The sequence below is a fragment of the Saccostrea echinata genome, unplaced genomic scaffold, assembly GCF_033153115.1.
Source record: "Saccostrea echinata isolate AGI-Se365-2 ecotype Australia unplaced genomic scaffold, CSIRO_AGI_Sech_v1 ptg000052l, whole genome shotgun sequence".
In the NCBI taxonomy this organism is placed as follows: domain Eukaryota; kingdom Metazoa; phylum Mollusca; class Bivalvia; order Ostreida; family Ostreidae; genus Saccostrea; species Saccostrea echinata.
In genome coordinates, this window is record NW_026889801.1 from 15,667,465 (window position 1) to 15,688,220 (window position 20,756).

The following is a 20,756-nucleotide window of genomic DNA, read 5'->3' on the forward strand; positions in this document are numbered from 1 at the left end:
CAGGCCTGTCCCTAAATTAAATTATGAAATTTTGATAGATTTTGATCTAAAGAATGATTTAAAACAAGATTTTTTTAGGGGCACCCCTGCCTTAGGGTCGAAATTCGTGAAAAACCTACAAAAAATACAAAAAACCTAGTTCTATCATACTGGATTACATTTATGGAGTGCATTTTCATAGTCACTATAGCGCAGAGAAATAGACCGCAGATTCTTAGAATGGACCTTTTTTTTATGTCCTGGTTCGAATCCACCTGTTGGCACACTTTTATTTTTTTTTTTTTTCAAATTTTACTCCTGTATAAACACGAACTTTAATATTTTATACAGGCTTTTGCATTTTACTTCCACTTTCTTCTTTAAATGTGTGTTTGCTGTTGATATAAAAGACATTTATGGAAATGCATATTATAAATTCTCTTTAACTAAACGCAATCAACCGGAACTGTATACCTCAGTGTAAGCACACTTTGTTCGAGGACACGAATCATTCACTTTGTGTTACTCGATACCGCAGGTGTCACAAAAAAAAAATCATGACGAGCAAAAATTGCTGTGTTTGTCTTTCAAGAACATCTCTGGTTAGTAGTAGTGTTGTGCCAGTGGGAGAGATACTGCGCTATGCAGAGTAGATGCAGTTCATTCCTCGGGAAAATTGAGTGCATTGGCGACATGTTATGTCAAAAATGCAGGAGGAAGGTTTACAGATTAGAAAAGAACGTGGTAAGGTCAGTTAAGGTTTTATCTCCCGTTGCCATTACCCAGGCATCAAGTAAGGACGCTCATACAAAGGATGTATATGTAAATACCGATGAAGGGTCATATGAACACACAGTTGACTAGAACTAAAACGATACATGAGAAACAAGAAACTACACACATGTGGCCTAAAGTCAGCGACCGGAAACAGATATCGATAAGCTTTTTCTAAAGAATGAAACCAATTTCGGCCCTACAAGTCAACGCATACCTAGAAGTGATCCTTTGGGGGGAAAATCCCGAGAAAAATGCAGCTCCTATGGATAAAATGCTACCCCAAAAATGCGGATGTACATGTATCTCTTATTTTCACAGCACAACTATTCCAAGAAAAAGTTAAAATATTCGTATTATTTCAAAAACAAAAGTAGGATACAACTTTTAATTTTCTTGGAAAATTCAGTTTACATATAAGCTTTATTTATAAGTATTTAAGTATAGTCTGTATTTTAATTGTTATTTGATTGGTATAAATTAAAAATTAAGTCCCTTATTTCTTTTTCCCTATAACCCTAAGCATTTTACGATAATCATATTGTGCTGAAAATGCATTCCAAGCAGGTGTCTGTGTTTACGTAAACAAATCCACAGGTACTTGTGGACAGGACCCCCCCCCCCCCCCCCCCGATATTCAACCCCGGGACTTGTTGGACATTTTTTTCACAAATTATATTTATTGCACTTATTCATCATGTGTATAATAGGAAAAAATCGTGAAAACCCCAAAATAATCGTTCCACATAAAAAATACCCCACTATACATTATAAGAGAGAAAGGTATTCCACTCCGGTTTGTTTACGTTGTACCCCCACTGGTCTTTCTGGGTTTAAAAACATGTTTTTATTTTATTTTAACCTAAAATGTCGGTTCACACTTTCTCTACATATATTTCTGTCTTAGTTCATGCTATCGGATTGGCTCTGCATCTCGTAAGAATCCCACAATTAATCCTTAAACAGCATTGCAGTCAGTGCATTGAAAAAATCCTTAGGTAAACCCAACGGAAGTGCATAGAGAATATATTACCTATTATGAAAACACCCGAGAGAGATTATTACGTCAGGGCAAAACTGTTTACTGCTTAGAGAAAAGTAACACTTAGAAAAGGATAATAAACAAGAATCTGATATACCATGAAAATCCTTAAGAGCAGTAAGGAAACACTTAAAACATTACTTTCCAAGAAACATGCATTTAATATTACATGTACATAATCAATTTATAAAATTTTAATTAGGGATGGAAATAAATAATATCCAAACATGAAATAGATGTGTCAGACTCTGTGGTATCTTTTATTTCAAGCTCACTGTGGTATATAAAGAGTTGATATATGAATGGAAATAACTATTGTTAATTGATAATACATCATCGATATATCTCAATGTCGAGTTCAAGACCACAGCAAGTGTTTTCTTCTTCTCATGTGTAAGATTTTGAATAAATTCTGCTTCATATGAATATAAAAAGAGGTCTGCTAGCCTAATAACAGGTTGCAATTGGTACCCATGGGAATTCTGACAGATTATTGGAAGACCTGGTCTCCAAAAACTACATATATATTGTCAATCAGAGACTCAAGCATCCAAAAACCTGTATTACTAAAGTATAGCTCAATATGATCACCAAAATCATCATTGCTTGACATAATATGCATGTATAATCTTTCTTTAATATTAAAAACATTTTAAAAGGCTCTAATTAAGCCATCATTCTGACATTTATTTATGCATGATTGTGTATACTTTATCAACAATCTCTGCCACTTTCACGCTGATATGGCTACTTTTTGTATTTCTCTTGTTGGAGAGCTATAATCTCCAAACTTGTGTATTGAGTATAATAACTTTCATCCTTTTCATATTGGCCTAGGTGAAAACAGATAATACTACAGGTCACTTACTCAGAAGGATTACTTGATTTTGTTGATCATGTTGAATGATGGTAGTCTGCACAGTAGCGCTAGCAGTTTCTTTTTTACCATTTCACTGTGAAAAAAAAAAAATGTGGAACTTATATATTAAAAATATTTACCACTACATAAGCATTGGTGATATGGTCATTGCTCTTTTTTGTAACAAATCAATTAAACACTGTACCTTTATATAGTACGAATTATATTGCATGTACTTTCCATCAATCTATTTAAAAAACATCAGATTAATTACCAATAGGTTCTTGAATTTTTAGTTTCTGTTGCATTGGGCCAAAATTACGAGAAAAACTTTGTTTTGAACAAGAATTTATATGTACAGTATTGTACTTGCACACTTAAATACCTACTATAATCAAGATTAAACAAGCATTCTGAGAGTATTGCATTAGCAATACTAGTCCCCTACCGGCAAGTGTAATCTGGTTCCCACTAAAAATTGAATTGCCACAATTCCATTAAAAATCATTGATTCAGAAGCATAACAAAATGCAAACGTGAACTGTAACTCATCAAGATACACTTACATACCAAAACTCAGCTCAATATCTGCAAGCGTTTAGAAAAAAGTGCGGAAAACAAATGGGACAGACTGAAAGAGGGACAGACAGACAGATGGACAGACTCAGAGGAAACCTATAATTCCCTCTGGTTTCACCGGTAGGGGACTAATAAAAAAGTGGGAAAAAGCCACCCTGTTAAGCCGTACTTTTGTCTCCCATGGTGAGCAGTGGAAAAAGGTCTTATGCTTGGATATGTTGTACATGTACTTTGTATCAATCTGTACATGCATAATCCATTCGCTAATGAAAGAGGCAATGTATTCGTAATGTAAACTTTTAAATGTAGTGGTAATGTGTACATTTTTTGCAGCGGTAATGAGTATGTAGCGGTAAATAATTACCATTTTGAAAATGTAGCGGTAATGATATTCACTTGGATAAAGAAATGGTCTATCTATTCCAATCACATTTTTTACAAGATAGGGCACTTCTTATTTGCTGTACATATAATTGTTTTCATTTTCACAGGGCTCTAACACTGCTTTTTGGGAATGGGGCTGGGCTGTAAAGATTGGGAAAATAAAGACCTTTTAGGAAATTTTGGAATAACCATTATACGTACTTTAAAATCATATATATTGGGTTTCCGGTCTTCGCTATCAACTAAATTTGTTTTATAAACAGAGGAATATGAATAGCAAGTTAAGTTATTACCGGTATATATCCAGCTATATTTTCTTTAATTTTTGGGAGAAATGACTATTGGGAAAATTAACACATTAATTGGGAAAAAAGGTACCTTTTTTGAATTGGGAGTGGGGCCCTTGAACGGCCCCAATTATAGACAATTGAGAGCCCTGTTTCATATTTGAGAGGTCGATTTATAACCTTCGTTCTTCATTTTTTTAAGCTTTGGGTGTGTGTTGATTACAACATATCAAACGCTTATCATATGTCAAGTGACTTATCTTTAAGTTATTGTCAAAGAAATTTCAAGTCTGTTAAAATCTTAATGTTTAAATAACTTGTGCCCTGTAGGAAATAAGATTTTGTAGCAAATAATCTTTACAACCGAGCTGCAATTTTCCCCAAGTTATAGGCTGAAAAAGGGGGTGCATATTTAAACCAATGCATATTACATTCGGCAAGATATGGTAACTGCTTGATTGTCACATTTCAGTTTGAAACATGTTACAAGTTTTATTTCAAAAAATGAAAATATTATTGAAAAAGTAAATACAAATACTCATTGACAAAAACGATCTACTAGGGATGGCAATTTCTAACTGGTTAACCGATTACTCGGTCGGAACGATGGCAATCGGTTAGAAAATCTGCAATCGATCAGTCGAAAAAATATTATAATATATGTAAAACTGAAGGCAATGTACTAAAATTCATTTTCAAAATAGAAATTCCTACCTAAACGTTTAATTTAGTGTTTTCATTTATTTATTTAGGCTGATTGGGAGGTCATTATGGCTCTCCAGATTACAATTGCGGGGTAATTGGTCAGTCTGAGATATGTTAATTACTGTTAAAACATCATGTCGTTACCCCGACTGTCCTCTAATTCTTTAATGATAATAATCACCGTTGAGCACCGTGAATTGGTGTGTGTGTATCTTTTGCAGTTATCTATCACATTAAATTATAATAAAAACATTGTAAATTAAGTGATACATTTTAGTCTTAGTTTTGATTATGGTGATAATGAAGAATGAACTTGTGTGACATCCGCTCTGGAGAATTATCCACGATATCTCAGGCATGGTTCATGGTTTTCTGAATTTTTTCTTGTCTATTGAAAAAAAATATGCGCATAGTTTTATGATCAAGACTAAAGACAAATAGAATGATTTTGACCTCTAACATCTTTTTTTGAGACTTCTTGTGCATAGGAATAGAGCTACTTGAAAAAAGTCAAGAAAATGACATTGTGTAGTTGATACGATTAACCGGTTAATCGGTCGGAACGTTTTGCGATTAACCGATTTGCAATTCTGTATTCGATTGCCATCCCTACTATCTACTAAGTGGTTAGTATGTAAATTGTAACTGGTTACAAAACTGGTTATGAAAATTTCAACTGGTTATGATCTTTCTCAATATTTAATAAACCAGTTAATCATTGCCATCCTTATTTTAAAGATACTTTGTGACAAGTTTGATTTAAACTGGTCCAGTAGTTCTTGAGAAGAAGTTGAAAAATGTGAAAAGTTTATGCATGACCCAAGCCCTTGCTCATGCAAAAACATACAAAAACAGATAGAAATATGTTACCATGGTTTCCTAGGTAATTCAGTTAACTTATATCAAAACCACACATTGTCATATATAAATAAGACTAAGAGTAAGTGCTTTTCAAGGGTCCAGATCAGCATTCAATCAGTATCAAAGTATCATGGTCTTTAGAGTTTTGTATATGCCTTTTGTCTTCAATGGTAACCTGTACTTATACATGTACTTAAATATGGCCATTGAGGAGACCACTTATAATTATAGGCATAAAGTAGACCAGTGAGAAAAATTGAGTAAATTGAATTAACCCTTGATATCAAGTATATACAGTATATAAATATACCATTCTAATGATCTTATTCACTATATGCATCAATACCCTGTATTATATTATACTGCATATCAAATTAAAACTTATTTATTGTGTCACAACTGAAGTGTTGCTGGACTGAAAGACATAAAGATGGACAATATGTGAATCCTATAGAGCTTTATCATTTCATGCAGGCCCTAATTAACATTCCATCAGTGATAAAGTACCTTGCACTTAGATTTTTATATTTACCTTTGTCTGCTAAAGCAACCTGTACTTATACATATGTTATACTTAAATATGGCCATTGAGGAGACCACTTATAATCGGGCATAAAGTAGACCACTGAGAAAAATTGTTGATATGAAGTATATACAGTATATAAATACACCATTCTAATGATCTCATTTACTGTATGCATCAATACCCTGTATAGTATTACACTGCATAAATTAAAACTTGTTTATTGTGTCACAACTGAAGTGTTAATTGCTGGCTGAAAGACATAAAGATGGACAATGTGAATCCTATATAGCTTTAACATTTCATGCAGGCCCTAATTAACATTCAATGAGTGATAAAGTACCTTGCACTTAAGATTTTTATATTTACCTTTTGTCTGCTATAGCAACCTAGTTCTTATACTTAAATATGGCCATTAAGGAAACTGCTGATAATTGGGCATAAAGTAAACCACATAGAAAAAAATTAATATACTTAATGGGAAAATTTTATTGTACTCACTGTTAATAGCAAGTACATTTATATGCATGTATTATATAATATATACAGTGGCGCCTTGTTGATCCGGACGCCTCTTTGGCTTAAGTTTGTTAAAAATAATATTGATTAATTTTGAACTGTTTCTTATTTAATTAATGCACAGTGTACTGGTGTAAGCTAAATTCTTCGAGCTTCATATTAGACGTGCAATTTAATTGGGGTAAATACACGCTAATTTTAGATGCTATTGTTTGTAGGTCACAGGTATCGCCTTCAACCTGACTGCATGGCAAATGTTTTTACTACAATTAACACTACTGCAAGATCAGGGGTTGAAATATACGGTAGCCCGACGCCCCGGGGCTAGTTATTTTAAGACTGGGGCTAGCTTATTTAAATGTAATGATAGTCTGTCGGACTAGCAGAACAGAAAAAAAATTCTCGTCAGTTTACTTTCATTTTTCTATGAAGACTGGTTTCTTTTGACTGAGAACTAGTTTAATTTGTTTCCGTCACCAAAACATTCAAAACTTTAACTTTTTGTTTTCATTTTGCATAAAAAAATTGTTGGGCTAGTTAGTTTGGGCTAGTAATTTTTTCCTGATCAGTAGCCCCTGGGCTAGTGGGATTTCCAGGAAAATTTCAACCCCTGAAGATAAGTGTGAAAAAGTCATTTCTTGAAAAATTACCGTCCGGATAAAAGAGTCATTTTTTAATGAACTATTACGTTTTGTAGTAGAAATCGACCGTCCGGATGCGGAACACATTTTTCTGGATTAACATGATTAATGAGACAGAATGACATGGAAAAAATCTATTCCCGAAAAATAGCATCTGGAAGGTGAAGTGTTCGGATAAACATGGCGCCACTGTATATACCATAAATGACTATGACCTATGGTACATATTGTCAGAGAAAAACAATTAATTAAAGCTGAACACATCTCATAAATAGGCATACACCATATTCGATTATATATCATCTACTATATCAGCACCGGGGTATACTCATCGCATTTGTTACACCTGACTGCTTTATTGTCACAGGTATCAGAGTGGAATGGTGACACATGCTTATGCTGGTTATCTTGCATTGCCTTTGTTTATTTATTTTATTGCAGTTGCGTGTACTTGTGTATGTTTGTATACTGCACTGACCTGTGCAACTGTTGTAAGTTTCATTGGCATCTTTCTCTCCTGCCGTACGTGAAAGAAGTACACTGTAATTTTTTGTCGCTACCGAGAGCTATGTAGCATACGTCAGTCTGTCTATACAGACAGGTGACAACAGATTACACTGAACAGTGACTAAGTGAGTGGCTTATATAGGGACCCTACAATATAGCGTGAATAAAGGAATATGGCGGAAAAATTCCTTTTACACAGTGTGTTCAGATTTAAAATCACTTACTTTAAAGCAAACTAATGGATTACATACCTTTTCCCATAATTCACTTCAAATTCCTACTCATCATGTACAGCTACACTTCAGAATCTCACATGTATACATTCTTTGACTTTTCTACAGGAACATTATTTCCTACAATGTACAATCACATTTTAAAACATTCAAATATTACTTCCAATTGGACATAATTGGTAGTTCACAAGCTAGAAAGCTCACTCAGTAGTTGGATTGATTGTTTAATTGTATGTCGTTTTACATCCTGTTTAAGAATTTTTCACTAAAATAGAGACGTCACCATATAATGGTCAACAATCTTTTCAACAGTTTTTTCTAAAGAGATTTCAGGCTGTCTTTACTGCAATTGTCATCAGTCTACATTACCACCCATTGTGGTATACTGGTCCCGATTTGTTTTCATAGGATTTAAGTTTTAGTTTGTGTGATAACTGGATATCAAAAAGTTTCAAAGTAGAGTGTCATGAGCTCATCAATGCTAATTATCAAAACACTACTTCTAGAAAATCAAAACATTTTAGTTAAATTAACCATTCAAAGTATTTTTTCAAAAGTAAAACAAAGGTCAAGGTCAAGTGAACTGTAATGTTGGTATTTTTCATTATAATTTATGACAAATTGTGCACATGCTAAATAGCATAGACTTACCTCTTTTAAATTATCAAAAATATGCTGAATATTGGCACTAACTTTTTTATAAGTAGGTCAAAGGTAAGTTCAAGGGTCACAAGATTGGCAACCATGGTATTTAAAAAAAGTCACAGTGCCAAGCAAAATATTAACCAAATATCAAAAACAATTAAACCTCTAACAATTCTCGAGATATAAGGTGTGACAGATGGACAGACAGACAGATGCCAGGTAAATTGATCCCTAGGTGTTGCACTGCTGTGCAGTCGACTCACAAAAAATGTTCTTACAGGGATAGACATTAACTTTCAGATTTTCTTGCCCTTCAGGCAAGTGATCTCAAACTTTGACTTGTCCGAACTCAATACTTGGTTGCCCAAAATAAGGAAAGAACTTCAGAAGAAATTTTTTATTACTGTAAATGTTATGACAAGAAAAAATGCGACCAAATACACTACCGTCAATTTGGCAAGGTGAGGTACCTGAAAAAATTTAAATGCTGCCTTTGTACATAAGTGTATACCACTGTCCTTGTAAATTTAACCTGTTAACACACACTGCCATATACATGTAGCAATAACCCTCCGTTTAATAAATAAATTTCATATTTTTAAAATTTTTTTTTGGTTGGATTCTTTTGTGAATTGTGATTTTCTGAGATAACTGTGAAACAACGCTGAAGGAAGATAGTTGCTACGTAACACACCTTGATCAGGATACATCGTGTTACACTGTACTTATATTCTTTGAGTAAATAAATAATCTAATGTCCAAATAAGAAGTTAAGAAAGATGTTAGACAGTGAATAGACGAATAGCATATTTACCAGGGAAAACGGAATAACGAACCCGATTTTCAAATGAAAGGTATAATCCAAAAATGCTGACAAGGAATTCCGAATGCAAAAACATTGTCAGTCAGGTACCTGGCGGAAATCAAGTCTTCAATTTATTTTTTTTTTATATAAATTAATGTAAACTAAATTAATATGTACATTTCTATGAAAAAAAAAATCACTTGCCCAATCAGACAAGTACGTCGCAAGATTAACTTGCCTGAACTGAGAATTTACTTGTCCTGGGCAATCGGACAACCATTAATGTCGATCCCTGTGACTTATTTATCATTGGAATGACTAGTAAACACCAAACTGAACTTAACCTGCTTAAGTGAGCCAGTAGTGCCCAGTACAGAGCAACAAGTGCTGTGAACAGCGAGTGAAGTGTGACCGATTGATTGAGTGTTGTTTTATGTCCCATTCGAGAATTATTTCACTCATAAAGAGTGAAGGGTTAAATAATTACAATAAAATGTAAGGAGGCAAGTCTGCCTCACCATAACCTGGTTCTTTGTGGCCCTATTTTTAACCTTCATACCCATCTCCACGGGGAATTCATTTCCTCCTCCCCCCCCCCCCTCCCCCAACAATCAAGTCATAACTCCATAAGCAGCCAAAGGCTGTAATGGGCAGCTAGTTCATTAACAGCTAGGGCTATCAGGAATTCAAAGTCACTGAAGTTCTTTTGGTTTTTATGATACTATCAAACTATCAGTCTATCACTGAGTATCTGCATGCTTTAAAAGTTAGTATTTACCCCTGATTTCCTTTAATTAAAGCTTTTGTGTCTATTTTCTGCTAACAATTTATTTACAGTTTATAACTAATAAAGCAGCAAATATACCTTACCCCATATTGCAGATTCTCTTCATCCAAGTAATTGATGTACATTGTACTTAATCTCTTCATCTGTTCATCTGGATCCTTTCCCTGCATTCAGACAGTACCAGTAACTGTTATATATGGATATATTTCCTTGTCAAAGCTGTCACTTTTTAGGCACAATTGCTAAGTTTGCATCTTTATCAGCATTATTAATGAAATGACAAATTCCATCAGACACACCTGCAAAAATGAAAACAAAATCTATTAATTTACATATAATCATGTCCATATTCTCTTGACTTCATTAGGCCAAACAAAAAATATGTGTGGTTCCGGTTACACCTCCAAAAAAATTAGGGTAGGTAGGTAGGGATTTTTTTTTTTTTTTTTTTTTTTTTTTTTTTTTTTTTTTTACAAAATTATTTTCTTAATTTCTCTAAATAATACCTATCACTGCTTTGCAAGTAGCATTCAGATGTGGTGTGATAATATACTAGTCAACATTGGTAGGGGACACCTACATGCTAGCTTGCTTAGGATTTAACACTATTAAAAACTTGCACTATGTGTTGAAATGATGTTTTGCAAGGAGGCCGCCATTGCTGAAACTAAAACTAATATCGGAGCCAATGATGGAAATCGGAGAAAATTCTAGAAAAAATATGAAAATTGCCGGAAAAAAAGTTTAGGGTCTGGGGTATAAAATAGGGACGGTCGGGTAACCGGAACCACACATATTTTTTTTTTTTGGCCTTATTATATAATATATTGAACTGTTTTATACTGCACTGCAAATATAAAGGGCTGGGATAATACACTTTCGTCTAATATTCTATATCTAAATAAATATACTATATTAGGTATCACAATATTTATGCAACAATACAGATCACAATATTTTTAATCGGTTATAATTTTTTTCATTTTATATTAAAATGAGACAAAGTTTGACACCATGCATATCCAAAGTCTCTAAAAATTTACAATTTTAGTCATGTATATGTGTTATGCAAGGGTGTATCTGTCAGTATTTCCAAAATTTATCAAGCATGACATTTAAATTGATACAAATATTTTGATTTCAGCTTTTCTTTTTCATGAAGTTCTACTTAAATATTCTTTGATAATTTTTAAATCAAAATAAAATCAAAAACTTTTAATTTCTTCATTTTATCTGCTTGGAAAATAATTATTTTTTTCTTTTGTATTTGTACGAGTATTTAGTTTCAAACTAGTTCTACATGTATATTAGCTAATCAGTGAAAATCTATATGTTTGATTTACTTCAGTTTACATGCCTGTGTGTGCATTATATTACAAATCATGGGATCTGTGCTTGTAGGTGCACTCAATGTTTTAAAGTTATTCATAATTTGAGAATTATTGTCTCTTTTTTTATTGTCAGTATATTTAAACCAATATTTTTTGGTTTTACAAAATAATATGAATTTTCTTTTTTTAAAAGAGATGATGCGAATTATAATTTCAATTTTAATTTTGTTTATATATTATTGCTGTGATCTCAATAACCTAGATAGAACGTTCTAATCATTAAAATGATATTGTCCTATGGACCTGGTTTAACGATAGATTTCGTTCAGTGTATTGGCAATGTAGCAAAATAAGCAAGTTCGATAACTCGAACTGACTGCATTTTCTGTGAACAATCCAGAGAGTTCCGAATTCAACATGGCGTGTAAATTTGAAGTGAGGAAAAAAGGTTGAGAAAATGAGTTGAATTTTCTTATTTATATGGATTATTTTTTAGGCTAAAAGGCATATAAAATCTCAGAAAGGTTTGTTATGATTAATTTGATAGCTATTTTCAGTGCAATTTTTTTTGTATTCTTCAAAATCATTTCTGAGCAGATCCTTTCCAATATGCTACATTGCTAGTATATGGGACATATAAACTGTGGTGATCGAGGGCTTGTTCCGAGACACAGTTAGATTGTTCTAACTAGCAATAACCCAACACATGTATCTTGTAAGTCGAACACATGTATTTCGCAAATTCAGTAAATAATTCTAAAAAAGAAGAAATCTTGTAAAAAGGTATTCCATAGAGAAAATTACCCAGAATACGTTGTAGCATAACAAACACTGACATATACTCGAACAAAACTTAAGTGTGAAAAATAATCAGATAATGGGTCAAAATCACACCAGTGACCACCTACCCTAATCAACTGTTATCCACAAAAAAAAATTATATACTTATATGTCAATCTGCTTCCAAAATTACATTTTTTCCAAGATCTTACAAAATTATTTTTACAGTATGTCTCTTCAAATATTTGTTTTCCTGCTTAATAGTACTGATCATGCTGATCAGATGATAATGGATGGGTGATATTAAGAGAGTATGCCCTCAAAAACTTTTAGTCCCAGACCTATGAACCAGTGAAACATTTTGAAAATGGTTATCATGGGTCCAAAGGACCCCCCTTAAGGAGGTTGGATCCTGACATCAAAAGTAATGAGAATTTTTTATCAAGTATATTTTTAGAATTTATACACATAGCTTAATTAAAAATCAAAACAGAAAATTGGGGTCAATGCGTTTCTTTTGGCGCTACAGAGCATTTAGTTTGACCTTTTTGCACTGTAAAAACGTCTTACACATAAATCAATTTTTTAAGTTTTTCCTCCGATATTTTTTATTCAAATAAGTTATGGGAACAAACACAGTTTTATATCATCTTGAATAGACGCATTAAAATTTTTGACACCGAAAAAAAAATTTAAATAACTCTGCACGTTCAATTATTTGACCTTTCTGCACTCAAAAAATTTCATTTTGCTAGCATTACAAATTTAACAAGCAAAAAACTCATTTTAAAGTAATGACATTTTACTGAATTTAAGAAGAATGGTTAAAAGTATCTTGTATATTCAGAAAAGAAAGTTAAAAGTGGGGGTCTGTGATGTTAATTTTTAAACATTAGTAAAATAGTGCTAATTTTGAGCTTAAATTCGGGCTATTTTTTTTCTTGATTTTCACAATATATTTGATTTATTGATCAAATATGATGATTGAATTCATGACAGTTTATTAAATATATAATTTAGGACCAGTATAAAACAGTTCACTGCTCAAAAAAATTCTGTCTGCAGACTGCATGTAAAAATAGGAATCCAAACTAAACATACTTTAAATACTTCGAAAGAGAAAAAATGACCATTTTCTTCTAAAAAACCTTCCGCCACAAAATATAGTTCCTCACTTAATGCTTTTGGTATGGAATTTAATCATGGAGTTTTAACTGAATATAGTTTATTTGGCATTGTAGAATCCAAATTTCTTGTATGAATTAAAACATTACGCAGATTTTTTCAAATATAGGTTAAAATAAAAAACTGCTCAAAAGCTCAGGAGTGAACCTCGTTAATGACAACAAACATGACAAAATCAGTGCATCCAAATCCAAGGGTCATATATTAGATATTACAGAGGAAATTCTGGTGAAATTTAAAAAGTTATTGCACGAAAGAGCAAATGCTTTATTGTTGCTGTGAGTAGTTTTATAATTTTACTATCAATTGTCCAAGTAAGACTACATGATTTTGTGTCATAAATATAATATATTGTCAACTGTGCACTTTGGTTCTATTTTTAGATCGTACATACGATCTCACACATTGTTATGTATCAGTCATAAAATGCACAGAAGCAGAATGAAGCAAAGAAATTTTAAGAAGAAATGAAAAAACAGTCAGAAATAAAAATGATTAAATTTAAACTTCTTAGCTTGTAAGGAAAAAAAATGATACAGGTTACATGTATAGCTTTTACATAGGTATAGTATTCGCTTCAGAAATGTTCCACAGTATAGACATAATCAGTGATAATCGAACTATATATGCTATCTAACTTTCAAATATTTTCTGATAATTGCTGGTTAATTGGCTGCAATTGTGAAGTCTGACCTGTTGTTGGCAACCTTATATATACCTGTTAAAATTGTTCATGCATATCGCTGACATGGATATGATGCAATCAGTCAAGTTTAGAATTGGATTATACCAAATAATACACGTTCTTCTATAAATCTATTGCGTCCATTGGGATGCACATTTATTAAAATAATGCGTCCTGAGCAAAATTTGTGCATAATTTACGCAGGACGCACACCAAAATGAATCATTGATGAACACCATATTTTTTAGCGCAACATACAAAGAACTATGTAGCAACCTATGATCTACAGCACATGTAATTTTCATAATGCTAGCTCACATCATAAGGAATACATATATGACTAGCAGTGGTTTAAGTGTTTGCTTTAGAGTCACAGATAAAGGAGTTGATCCTAACATCACGGGTTCGAATCCCACTGCAGGATGTGGAGACCGGTGTTCAAATGAAACTGAGGTCCCACGTTGTAGTAGCTCACTGCTCAAGGGTCCTGAGTACAGAGTATTGGTTCTCAAGTGCTGGCTTTTCAATATGAGTGAAAAGTTATCGAAAGAAACGTCATAGAAACAAATAAATATGACTATAAATAAATTCTCTTTTCTTACCATTATGGATGTTGTACATGTCCCTTTCGATAATGAAAAAAATCTTTTTCTGTCAACTTCTCATTTTCTCACCCGCCTTTTTCTTGCTAATCTTCTCTCCAACATACTGGAGAAGGTATTCTCGCATGCTATGTGGTACCGATCACAGTCTATAATAAAAATAAATGCAAACAACAGCTGAACAAGTCAACAAAATCTAATTTATTCAGAGACTTGGTTTTATATGTCTCAGACTGTCATAAATCTCACCCTAAGCATCTTCGCTAGCCAAGGGTTTCTGATACGCTACTCTCCTTATAAACTTATGAGGAGAGTAGCGTATCAGAAACCCTTGGCTAGCGAAGATGCACCCTAGGCAGTTAAAATTTTCCTCAGAAATCTGGTCAGAATTTTAAAACATAATTTCAAATAGCCATTGTACAAAATGCAGGAAACTTTCCTGGAAAGTTTAGAAACTGAAACTGAAACTGTAAAAATATTATCATTAATCATACCATCAAACCATCCTTTACCATGTCCATGCTGATCAAAAGACTCAACAATGTATTAACTAACCCGATCAAAATTAAACTGAACCCGACCGAAAGTTTTTAATGTACATATGTACATATACAAGTAATACATGTAGACTCTGCACAACAATTTTATTAAAATAAAAAAAAATATTGCTTGTTATATGGTTTTATAACTAAATTGAGAGTATAAGCAAGTTAATTTCTCCATGGCAACTGCATAAGATAAACAGTATCTTTTTCATTATATGTATAAAAAAAAAATGCTTAAATTGATCAGGATCTGTTTCATATGAATCAGGACTTGTTCAAGCTTGACAACAAGCAATTTTTCTTCGGGTCTCTTTTATTATTTAATTTCAACATCTTTTTGAAATTATGATTATCTTCTAATATTTCTTTTCAAAATGAAACACTTAATAGGTTTATAAATAAATGAAACATTAAAAAAAATCAATAAATACAGGCCCGTAAGAAGCAATTTCAGTTTAGGGGAGGGAGGACAGCCATGCATTTTCTTTGGGGGGTACTAACAACCAAAAATTACTTGACAAGCTTTAAAAAAAAAAAGAAAAAAAAGGTCATCAGGCGTTTTTATTGAGGGGGCACAAGCATATAGTAGCTATGTTTTCTTTAGTATTCTATATTTCGGCAAAATTATTGGGGGCACCCCCCCCCCGTTCCTACGGCCATGAAATAAAGTTTTGCATGATTGTTAAGTAATAAAGACAATGCAATAAATTCTGCAAAGTAATTCAAATAGTTGAGGTAATTTTTACTTATGTGTAGACTGCAATACATTTTTGAGTCATTTAAGTTGTTAAAGACAAAATTCTCATTTGCCCAATTAAATTTGAGATACATGTACATGTACTAATTAAGTGACCTGTAAAGGTACTTGTAGATCTCTAATAAAATCTGGGAAATTAAATCAGCAGTGCTGTAGATCGAAACTCTTTAACGGTGGTGATGTTAACTGAGTTTACTATTATAGATAAAATATTGCAAGAATTATACAGTATATCTTTTGTTACTCAATCATGGAAAGTGTAATACATATAACTATTAACTGATATGCTCATCTCTGATATAACCTGTTAATTAATCCTCCATTCATGCCAAAAGGTACAGTGTAATAGATTGATTAGAATATCATTGGCGTATAATAATATTATTACTTTCTACTACATGTAATGTGTCGGCTAGTGTGATGTCACAGATTTAACTTGAGGCGCAAATAATGGGTAAGCAAGGAGGCTGATGCAGACCTAATATAACACTTGAATTTTGGCTTAATTTTTATTTCCAGTTATAGGATTATTTTTGTCATTAAACAGAAAGTTAGACTGTAAGTATGGGTACAAAAATGCGCATTGTCAAAAATGCTTTCTTTTTTTTTTTTTGCATTTGCAACAAAATGAAATTAATAGATAACATTTATCATCAACTTTCCCCCCCCCTTTTCAACCAAATTTCTATCCTTAAAAAAATGATGTGTAGCCTACAGCCTTTTTATACATATATGGAATATACACCACAAAATATTTCCACACATCCTGCACCCAAACCCCACTTCTAACCCGATTAAAAATATTAATCTGGTCCCTTTGAATTTTTTAGCAGTTTGTAGCCCTTAATTCCTCTTTATTTTTAAAGATATTTCAAAATTGTTGCTATATTGGGCTAGACCAAAACAACTTAATGTTTTATGTACAAGAAATCTAAGAGGGATGCTGTCAGATACATAAATTTGTATGTACATATATGCATGCATGTATCCGCTGCCATAGACATTAGAGATGTGGTATCGTGGTTGGAGGGGGTGGGGTGGGGGGCTCCTCCCCTCCCCCAATTAATCTTTTACTATTAAAATTGTTCAGGAAAGGCTGGTTGGATTAGGCTGTGAAAAAAGTTTGAACCTAGAAACACCTTTCTCCCATTTCCAACCCAACCTACCTCACGTATAATAGGAAATTAGAGTTAGTATTTCAGGTAAATTATCGAATATTTAATTTATCTCCGCAAGAACGATACCACCAGCCTAATATTAAGTATATATATTTATGAATAAGCACAGATTACAATTATTTTGTTCAAGTAATCAATTGTTAGGAACCAGTAAGTTGTAAGAACTTGTTTCCGATCCATTTGCTTATGTCAATAAAATATGTTCAAAACAAACAAACGATCTGAACATTGAAACCACGCTGTTGGTAAACTACAATTCGAATTTCCTCCATGCTAATAAGTATACGCAAGTCTTTATCAATGAATAAATAACAGACGTTAACCGCAAGATATTGGGTGCATAGTATATAGTCAATGTATCATGAATAAGTATTTTTAAAAAATCATATTTTGTTATTACTTACCAAAATTTTGTCTGACTCCTATTTCTCCGAAGGTCGTAAAGGATACCGAGGATTTCCGAAAATTTTCGGAAGGCATTGCGCACGAAAACCTTGAAGTTGATGAACACGAAACTCTAAAGCTCATTTTCTCGTAAAAAGTTTTATTCTATTTAGCATATTGTACATACCCAAAATTAGTGGGAGAACAATATCTAAAACTAAATACTAGGAGAAATAAGACATATATAGCAGATCTTACTTAATTTTGCAAGTTTTAGCTGGTCTACATAATGACGATATATAATAATACCAATATATACGTTGCTTGAAATTTAAATTTAAAAATTTCTATAATCATAAATTTTTGGCATATTTTTGGTATTTAAGGGACAAAAATATACTAAACTAAAATTAACTATTGTCAATTTAATATTAAAAAGTCATTAATTTTCTGTTCAGAGAGGGTCAAAATGTTAAGGCGACCGGTTTTGGTCTACTTATTCTACGAGGCTACTTAATGCCAATATATAAATATGAGCGGTCTCCTAAATGGCACAACCATATATATATATATATATATATATATATATATATATATATATATATATATATATATATATAAAGCACTAAAAATGACCAACGACACGAACAATAATAATTGTCAAATTTTCGGGACGACCTGTCCCTTCCTCAGGACAAAGAAAAAAGTTAAGAAGTCATAAAAACAAAGGAAATAGAGAAGCAAAAACAACTAGCACTACTACTAAACTACCAAGCACTAAATATCTACAATGTTACATGTTTAATTTGGACTTTATAAACAGTTGTGAACAAAGAAATCCGGAGCGCTATGAACTGCGTCCGGTCTATCGGGTGTACTCTGGTGAAGTGTGATTTACATAATTGAACGAATTAATTATCGCTAATTAATTACGACCAACAGTAAATCGTACATTGTCTTATTCTCTCAAAATAGCGTAACTCTACATGATAAAAAGAAATTGAAGAAAGATAATATGGAAGGACAATTTTGAAATATGAATTTGGATATATTATAAATTTGGAAATCGGAAAAAAGAAATAAACAAAAATGTAAGCTGTAAATATTTGGGTAGGTTGTTCCAGGATTGTTAATACGAATTAACGGTAAGGTTTACACTATACAGAGAGAATGAACTTGTTTGTTACAATCCGGGATTGGGTCTAGTTCACGTTCATCCTGGTGAAGTCATTAAGTTTGTTAATACCATTAGGGCGGAATGACTTCAGCCTGTGCATCCAGAACTTTTCTTTGCCTTTTCTCTGCGCGTCTGTCCATCTTGGATTCTGGTCAATAACCACTACTGTCATGTCCTCCCATTTGTGACCTTCAAGGTTGAAATGTTCCCCAACGGGTTCATTGAGTTTTTTGGTCCTAATGGTAGAACGGTGATTATTGACTCTCCTACGGAGATCTCCTGTTTCACCAACATACTGTTTGGAGCAAACTTTGCCACTGATGAGATAAATGCAGTTGTCTGTTTGACAGGACAAATTCCCTAGTATTTTGTAGCTGCGGCCTGTAACGGGGCTGTTAAAACTGTCTGTGTCAGAGCTGTACTTACAGAGAAGACATCTTCTGTCAGAGCAAGTTTTAAAGCCCCCGTTAGGTAATGGATTGTCCAATCTGGTTCTTACTACCATGTCCTTTAGGTTCCTCGGGCGTCTGTATGCAGCCAATGGGGGCTCCTTAAAGACCTCTGCCATTCGTTCATTTGAGTGGAGAATTGGCAGATTTTTTTGAAGGATACCGCTGAGGTTCTTAAGGACGGGATGGTATGTGGTTACCAGAGGGACCCTGCCGCTATTGTCTTTTTCCTTGTAGCGTAATAGGTTTTGTCTGTCATGTCCCGCCATCTCATCAATAGCAGTTTGTACGGTGCGGGCATTGTAGCCTCTCTTGCATAAGTGTACAAAGATTGGTGTACAAAGATGTGACGCTTTATGGAGCCCCCATTGGCTGCATACAGACGCCCGAGGAACCTAAAGGACATGGTAGTAAGAACCAGATTGGACAATCCATTACCTAACGGGGGCTTTAAAACTTGCTCTGACAGAAGATGTCTTCTCTGTAAGTACAGCTCTGACACAGACAATTTTAACAGCCCCGTTACAGGCCGCAGCTACAAATTACTAGGGAATTTGTCCTGTCAAACAGACAACTGCATTTATCTCATCAGTGGCAAAGTTTGCTCCAAACAGTATGTTGGTGAAACAGGAGATCTCCGTAGGAGAGTCAATAATCACCGTTCTACCATTAGGACCAAAAAACTCAATGAACCCGTTGGGGAACATTTCAACCTTGAATGTCACAAATGGGAGGACATGACAGTAGTGGTTATTGACCAGAATCCAAGATGGACAGACGCGCAGAGAAAAGGCAAGAAAAAGTTCTGGATGCACAGGCTGAAGTCATTCCGCCCTAATGGTATTAACAAACTTAATGACTTCACCAGGATGAACGTGAACTAGACCCAATCCCGGATTGTAACAAACAAGTTCATTCTCTCTGTATAGTGTAAACTTTACCCTTAATTCGTATTAGCAATCCTGGAACAACATACCCAAATATTTACAGCTTACATTTTTGTTTATTTCTTTTTTCCGATTTCCAAATTTATAATATATCCAAATTCATATTTCAAAATTGTCCTTCCATATTATCTTTCTTCAATTTCTTTTTATCATGTAGAGTTACGCTATTTTGAGAGAATAAGACAATGTACGATTTACTGTTGGTCGTAATTAATTAGCGATAATTAATTCGTTCAATTATGTAAATCACACTTCACCAGAGTACACCCGATAGACCGGACGCAGTTCATAGCGCTCCGGATTTCTTTGTTCACAACTGTTTATAAAGTCCAAATTAAACATGTAACATTGTAGATATTTAGTGCTTGGTAGTTTAGTAGTAGTGCTAGTTGTTTTTGCTTCTCTATTTCCTTTGTTTTTATGACTTCTTAACTTTTTTCTTTGTCCTGAGGAAGGGACAGGTCGTCCCGAAAATTTGACAATTATTATTGTTCGTGTCGTTGGTCATTTTTAGTGCTTTATATATATATATATATATATATATATATATATATATATATATATATATATATATATATAGCACTAAAAACCAACAACACTGTATAT

The 20,756-nt window shown here is 33.2% G+C and overlaps 1 long non-coding RNA gene across 1 annotated transcript; it reads right to left on the minus strand.

Annotated features, from left to right (window-relative positions):
- Positions 1-2,684: 2,684 nt before the first annotated feature.
- Positions 2,685-10,387, minus strand: LOC133204176 (uncharacterized). The gene is made up of 3 exons (XR_009723572.1): positions 10,214-10,387; positions 7,912-8,013; positions 2,685-2,748 (listed from the first exon to the last, which is right to left on the minus strand). It is a non-coding gene; the product is annotated as an uncharacterized LOC133204176 (long non-coding RNA).
- Between the last annotated feature and the right edge of the window lie 10,369 nt (positions 10,388-20,756).